The 8,408-nt window shown below is 34.4% G+C and overlaps 1 pseudogene; it reads right to left on the bottom strand.

The window, feature by feature from the left end:
* Window positions 1-458: 458 nt before the first annotated feature.
* Window positions 459-3,157, bottom strand: LOC106459263 (annotated as a pseudogene).
* Window positions 3,158-8,408: the final 5,251 nt, after the last annotated feature.

The following is an 8,408-nucleotide window of genomic DNA, read 5'->3' as shown; positions in this document are numbered from 1 at the left end:
TATATATATATATATATATATATATATATATATTGATAACTTCTGAAGACAGGATTTTTTTTCTTCTTCTTGAAATTAGGTTATATCTCTGCTTTATTTCTTGGAGTCAAGTTTCGCTTTCAGCTTTATTTCATGCAATTAGATTCCGCTTTCAGCTTTATTTCTTAAAATTAAATTTCTACGTCAGCTTTGTTTGTTGGAATTAGGTTTCACTTTCATCTTTGTTTATTGGAATTAGGTTTCACTTTCAGCTTTATACTTCACTGTGTTAGAAATAACCTATACAGTAAATTAGTTATTTTTTATACATTGATTATTGACACGTATAACGAACTTAATTTTTTTTTCTTACAAGTGTATCTAAAGAATTCCTAATTAAAAACTATTCAGCGAACTTATTTTGTGTACAGACCCGTAAGGCACAACTAATGAAACAAAATAAATAATTCAGACATATATACGAGACTACAAGTTTATTTCTTTGAAGAACATTCAAATAATTCTGCACAATAGCTTTAGTGTTACAGAAGAATTAAAGGTAATCCTCATCCACATTTTTTTGGGGAGGAGGGGGATGAATGAGTTTTCCAAGACAGAACATCCAATCATAAAACTTAAAATGCATTAATAAACTTCCCAGTTTAAAACACCTACTTGTTTAAATTTCAGTTCCTAAAACCATTGATAGACAAGTACGTTTGATCTGGTTAGCTTATACTTTCATCTCCGTGTACATGGTTACCGAAATGTTGTATTTCAAAAGTTTCAAACTGGGGTTATGGGTTTAGTTTTGATTATTAAATACCATATGGTTGAATTGTTTTCAGTCCTCAGAATCACATTAATTTGGCGACACGCCCCAAGAATAGAATAATCCCACTTCGATTATCACGAATCACGAAAAGAAACGGTCGATTAACAAAGAATTCGGGAAGTTTCCGTCTATTGTGTATTTGGATAACGGTGTTTGCTGCAGCCTCTGTGCCTTCCTCATTCACACGAATAAAGGTTTGGTGGAAGATTTCTTCTACGTAAAGTTCATATGTCCCAGTAATCCCTGAAAAATCTGCATCATGTCTGCTGAATGCTGACTGCATGCCTAAGGATTGTAAAGCGTCTTTAAGTTTGTGATCATCTTTTAATTCGAATTTTGGTAAACCAACTTTCATTTTATAAGTGTTCATAGTGGATAAAATATCATCCAAAATATCTGGCGTGAACCTGTCTTCTATATCTGTTAAGTTGTAATTCTCTGCTGGAAGAAGTATTATCATACTTATGTCCTCACCCTCGTAAGGGAAGCTTGCAGCATAGACACCCAAGTTTACATCTTCTGTATATGCTACACTTTCAGTCATGTGCATCATAGGAACTGTCACTTTTTGACCATCATCATTGAGGAAATCTTCTGGACGTGTATCTTCAGGATTAAATGGATTTAACCAACTCCCTTTGAAGTAGACGCCATTCAGAAGCATCAGTCTTGTATTTTCTGGCGGCGTTTCTGTCAGCATTCTTGTGATCTTTCCACGAGATGCCCAATAACTCCACGTGTTGATCCATTGTAACACTAAGTCCCCCTGTGTGAAGTTCAGTTCTTTTAGTGTGGAATTGTAGTATAGTTGTAAGTAGTCTTTGTAGGATTTACCAATTTCATATTCACTGTTAAGCAGTGCTACATTCACACTACTGATTTCATTTTTTGTATCAGCATCATTCAGAAGATTATGTTGTTTTTTAAAGCCATTGTGGACCGACTTCCCCTCAATACCTACGTATCGATACTCTAAAACATCTTCCATTTCTTGAGCTGTACTTCCGTTAGCACCAAGGTACGCCATTCCCAAAACGGTCGACAAACTCCAAGGGGAGATAATTATATTGCCTTTTTTTATTCAACTCCTTGAGAAGAGACACACCAAACCGATTACTGGCTTCTACAACTTTTTCTACTCCAGTAGAAGAATTACGATTTTCTCCAGGGGGCGTTACAGCAACACATTGGGCTACAACTAAAACAGCGATTGTCCAACACAGCAAGGCCATCTTGTTAATGTGAACCTGAAAAATCCAGACAAACAGTATTGTAATCACAAATATTATCTTATCACTTCTTGTTTTCTCACATTAATATTCATACCAAAAAGAGTATTAGTATTTAGTCCGTCGGTGGGACATCGATAAGTCTAAGGACTTGCAACGCTAAAATTGGGGGTTCGATTCCATGCGGTGGATACAGCAGATAAGCTCAATGTGGCTTTGCTATAAAATAAACAACTATTATTTGTCGTAGATATCAATGTTTTGCAATGCATAGTTCCGAAACACTATTCTTATCTAATATCCTTAATGATGCCATTAGGTACTTAGAAGCACCTGTTATGTTTATATTATTGACGTAATAATAATAACAACAACAACAACAAATTCCAGTTTGTTAATATTTCCAATTTTTGATGTAAATACTTATAATAAATGAAAAAATGTTGCGCTGTGCTTTAGGTATAAGAAACTTCTTACAGTCAACATTATCTCCTGATTTGTTACTTTTACAATTTGTCTCCGAGCTAACATGTGAATACATTATCTGGCAATAATTTTCAACCAATAAGAAATGGTCTTACAACTGCCCAATTACATGGTATGATTTTCATACAACGAAAACGCCGACTTACTCCAGTAACACTTGTAATCAGGCTGTAACTCCTATTAGTCAGAAGTTCTACGCAGCACAAGGATTTAGTTCATTTCTAACCGTAAATGTCTCCACTTTAAGTAAAATGAATGAGGTTTGGATTTCGAAAAGAGATTTAAAAAGAAACGACCTTCTACGTCAAATAAAAAATGAAGCTCTTTTCAGTTTCAGGATACGTCATATTTGGATGAAGATCAAATTTTAGCACAGTCACAGCGAACTCTTATTTACAGAGAGAGAAAAAAAAAGATACTTTCCCAATTTTCCCTATAATTCTAATGGTTGCTTAAATTTTAAAACACAATTAAATCCTTTATATATATACACACTTAGTATATAATCAGAAGTGCTCCTTACCATACTATTCATTTTAGTACAAGCTTACACTTTTCTTGCGCTTGATTCTACACTCTACGACTTGATTATTTTCCCTATATATGTTTAAGATGCTATTATTTATAAGACAACATTTACAGCTTTACATCACACGCGAGTTAGCGTTACAACATAACACAAAGCGTGAAATCCGGGCAATTTTCAACGTAACCGTGACGTAGATTTGGAGACAGATCCAACGAAACACTCACGGCTGCAGGTGGAAAATCCTGGAAAAAATTAATTTCTTAGTAGTCAAGGTAATGCGTAGTTTGCACCAGGATATCAATTATACATTTAATTTTGTAACAAGTAGATGAATATTAACAAATTAATTACGAAACATAGTACGTGTTTCCGTGTGATATTTATCGTGACACACATTGAAAGAAAAGCAGGACTAAGTTTACAATTGTATTTATTTCTCGTAATGATTGTTTTGCAATTTATTACCCCGCGCACTAAGATCTAATTCAAGGACGTATTAGATAAATAGAATCTCCTATTCATATTTTTAAAATTCGTCTTTAGATGCAAGTTCCAATAGAACTAAGAGAGTCCATTAATATTAACCTCTTTACGATCTACATGCAGTGCTTAGATGTAAATAAAAAAACTAATACCTCCTCGAAGATTTTGACTTCGTGCAAGAAAGCATGTAGTAAAACTAACAGCTATCTTAATATTTCATTAAAAATGTTTGAACACCTTCAAATAATTAATGTTTGTTTTGAAATTAAGCACAAAGCTATACAATGGGCTATCCGTGCTCTGCCCACCACGGGTTTCGAAACCCGGATTATAATACAGACACATCTGCCCCTAATTCAATTAAAGCCCTAATTTTATTCCACATCGTTATATTGTTTGTCGATAATTTTTTGCTGGTGCGTCGACAGTTCATACACCCGTTGGACTTTAGTATAGATGACTATAGACAACAAAGGAATACAAAAACAGAAGAAAACTAGTATATTTACTAAACGCACAATGTGAGGTTAATGTTTTTCCTAGCTCCTCTTCTCAGTGTTTTTCATCAATAAGATCAGTTTACTCATGGTGAAAACAAGATATTTTTATTATACTTTATATGCAATACGGCTTTTACACATCCTTGACCCGTATACAGAACTTTTCATTATAAATACATGAATAAATCTTCATACTTTAATCACAGGACTTAAAACTACAAGAGCCAAGTTATTGAGGTTGTTATATTGATGTATTTGGGTATAAATCTAAAATTAACTAATCAGAACACCTCAAGTTTGTTTCATGCAAGTTTTAAGAATTTTCATGTAATACTAGACCTGCTTTTTTGGCTTTTTGATTTAGGCTTGAGATACTCCATGGGAAAGGTTGAAAGTTTTTAGTAATTTTAGGCATTTAGGGTGTTAATCAGTGGTGGTCAAGATTAACTTAATCCCTCTTCACCCCATGGAAACACGAAAGATGAATTACACTTAAAAGAAATGACAAAAAATGAACACAGTGTAAGAGCAGAGAAAAACAAAACAAACAGCATCATAAAGGAAAAGTCCAAAAAAGGTGGGAAAAATAAAATATTAGAGTTTAAACAGGAAAGATAAATTAAATATAATTATCAAACAATAAGTTATGTTGCAGTTCAATATAGTTAAACAGGAAAATAATCGACATTCTTTTTTCTTATGGAGTTGGTGGTAGTTGTTTCGAAAATCCCCAAATATTTATGTAGCAAGATTCCAAATCCATTTAACAGGCATTCTACTGCTATGTAAAATTAAAGCTAAATTTATATACAACCAAGGCGCTTGGACATTTTGAGCAATCGTACAACAGTATTAGTAACAGTATAACAATAAGAACGACATGGGAAGGTACACGAAACTCATTAGGTTCTAATGACAATTTAAATGTGTTTGGCGAGTCTACATTATGGGCTCATTAAGCCATAGCCCTCTATAAGCATAAAAACATTTACAAAAGAGTCTTAAAGTAACAACAGGCCATGGTACGATACGTTGTTAAGAGAAACAATTTACAAAGTAATAATAAGTTACGCTGCTACACAATAATGGTATGAGAATATTGCCACAAGAAACAGTAAGATATGCTGCTACACAGTAATGTTATGGGAATATATGTATAAGAAAAGTGTAAAGGAACAAGAAGATACGCTGCTACAAAATAATAGTATGGGAATATATGCATATGAAAAGTTTATGAAGGAACAAGAAGATACGCTGGTACATAATAGTATAGGAATATATGCATATGAAAAGTTTATGAAGGAACAAGAAGATACGCTGGTACAAAATAACGGCGTGGAAATATTGTGACAGAAAACAGTTTACAAAGTAAAAATAGTGCATTCTATTACAAAACAATAATATATATAAACATTCGGAGTTTCGTAAACGTAATTTTATGTACAATTACAAGTAGATTAAGAATTTTAAACTAAGCCTAAAATGTGGTTTTGTTAAACCTTACTAAAAAAAAAAGAGAAATTATATTATTACATTGTGACCAAAAATATTTTTTCTACTGTAGTACAATGTAAATGTTACCATCGCTCATGTACCATGTGGATTTTAGAATTTCTAGAATTAAAAAAAATGTGATAACAAATAGCCATGTACTACTGTATAGGCAAAACTCGTGGTCAAGAACGTGTCGTCAGTTCTCCTGGGAATTAACTCCACACACGTCAATCAAAGTTATACAGATATGTTAAGTTTTTATAAATAAATTTATAGCACACGAAACAGCTTTGGTTTTAAAGGCTATACTCTGGATGAATTCAGTAATCAATTCACGACTTGGATCACTTACCTAGTTGTGTAACTTGATAATGTACGTCTTTCTCACAATAGAATTGGATTTTCCGAGGTATCTCTCGACAAAAACTTTGTACTGTGACTTTAAGCTAAACGTATGTCCTAAAACCCAAGATAAATATAACAAACCAATATCCAAGGTCACGAATGAGAATGAAACGCTCTCTCTTCCTTAAGCTCGTTCAATTCTTTGAAGGGACTTCGGGCTCATTGGATATTTTTGGAATGTCACCTTGTACGGGTAAACGATCCCCTACAGGAAATACTGATAATTTAACTGATATGAGATTGCACATATGCCAATTTAAATAAAGCAGGTTTCCCGCCAGTTGAGAAATTTTGGGTTGAGGCTACGCGATAAACGAGCTCGTGGATAAAATGTTTCGTCTTCAAACAAACAAGTTACAAGTATGTGACCGTATGCCCCAAATAAGTTGCAGATCTGACACGAAACTTCTGAGACATATTAATTTAAAAGCAACTACGCATGTGCTAACTACTTCTCACGAAACGTTTAAGACAGAAAATTTATTGGATTTGCAATTGAATTCCTACGACAAGTAAAAACAACAATAACACACACACAAAATATTCGTTTAGTATGCTTAAGTTAAATGGTTTGTTTTGTAACCCTCTGTATCTCTGTGGTATGTCGAACTTTTAACCATGAAAGTATTTGTATGTCAGTAAAGCTATTAATGCTATTTTCCTTTCTATTTGTTATTTTCTTTACAAAAATTTATATTTCACCGAAGAAAAGATTATTTACAGTCCCAATTTCTTGGATTTATTTACTTTCGGCGAAATTAGTCCGTTGCAGCGAGAGTAGCGAATCGGTGGCGGCGCGAGGATTCGCTGCGTCCGGGGCAATGTCCTTTTTTTTTGACTCCCTAATATTTAAAAAATCGGTGACTAGCCCTAAACAGCGAAGCCTTTGCATGGCGCCCGGAGGCAACTGCCCCCACCCTTCGCGCCGTCACTGTTGCGAATGAAAGAATACATCAGGCCTTTAAATAATCTCCAATTTTCTGAAATCCACATTTTGGTGAAGAAAAGAACTTAACAAACAAATAAATAAACAGTTAGTCTGTTGAATAATAATAAATAATTAATTGTGACAGTAAACATGTTATTCTACTTTTTTATTTGCTTCACTCTTCCAAGCAGCATTGATAAGCCGTGAATTCTGCGAATCTAGTCTATTGCAGCAGAAGTATGTTCTGTGGTTGGGCGGGCTCTTTTGGATTATTTATATATATATAAGAAAAATAGATCTGGTCTAACTAACAACAATAAATTAATTTACTTCATCTTTAGCGTTTATGGTTTAAGGTCTATGGGTGAAAGTGGCTGTAGGAACATAAACTATTGTTACCTATCTGCTCGTTTGTTAATTTCCGGTATAAATTCTTTCCGAGGAACTTCAGCTATACAAATTATTTCTTAATTAAAACTAATTTATTTTTTCTCGATACGACTTTTTAGTACACAGAATTTCCACAGTCACTTTAAACTTAACAACCTTTATAACACACGCTATAAATCACAGCGATTCACACATTTTACTTACCGTGCCTACTGTTCGCTTGACCCAATTATCTATCTCTTCAATCTATCTGCATATCTCTTACATTTATGCAATTCTATCTTTTTTCGCTGGCTTTATTTGCCGGGCTTATATACTAAAAAAGAGGACGCCTCGAACAAACTAGAGTTGCCAGGAAAATTCATGATCATTCCAGAAATTCCAGCGCGCATGCTCCCAGCGTCGCGTGACTCCCGATATCGTAACACTGCCCCTTCCTTAGTATTGTTCGTCCCGAACAATAGCCACTTACATTAAACCAGAGATAATTAACAATAACTTAATTAAATGTACAGAATTTACAATCAAAAATTAATATACAACAAATTATCTTAATTTTACAGGACGTATCTTCTTCAGTACTGGTCTCTGTCTCATTGGCTTCTGCTTCACGTGAGGTTTATCTGTTCCATCAGGAAATGTACCATTGTCGGTAACAGTCACATCAGTGGTGGTAACTTCATTAACGGCTTCACTGTTTTCCTTCTCAAAACCGGGTATAGTTTATTTTTCAACAGTGGCTTTTTCAGGTGACACATTTTCAGCAGGGTCATTTGTTCTGTTGTTCATTTCGTTCCAAGTAAAATGTCCTGGACTGTGATAACGCCAAAGCCTGTTGGCATGCACCACCTTTGGCTTACCTCACCGACCACATTTTATTCGGAAAGTCACGTCTGAGAGACGATCCACTATGTCATATGGGCCTTCCCATGGAGAAGACAACTTAGGTGACTTCTCTTTGGTCTTCCTGGGATTATACAACCACACCGTGTCTCCTGGTACAAAGCTGACTTCAGTAGATCTCTTATCATAACATAGAATCATGGAATCAGCAGAAGTTTTTAGGTTTGAACGCACTTGATGATGAATATCATCCATCCTTTCAGATCACACTTTCACGAACTCTGACACATTTTCAGACAACTCTTCG

Source organism: Limulus polyphemus, unplaced genomic scaffold, assembly GCF_000517525.1.
Source record: "Limulus polyphemus unplaced genomic scaffold, Limulus_polyphemus-2.1.2 Scaffold583, whole genome shotgun sequence".
Classification (NCBI taxonomy): Eukaryota; Metazoa; Arthropoda; class Merostomata; order Xiphosura; family Limulidae; genus Limulus; species Limulus polyphemus.
Note: the sequence above shows the minus strand (reverse complement) of the source record. Positions and strands in the feature narration are given on the sequence as shown.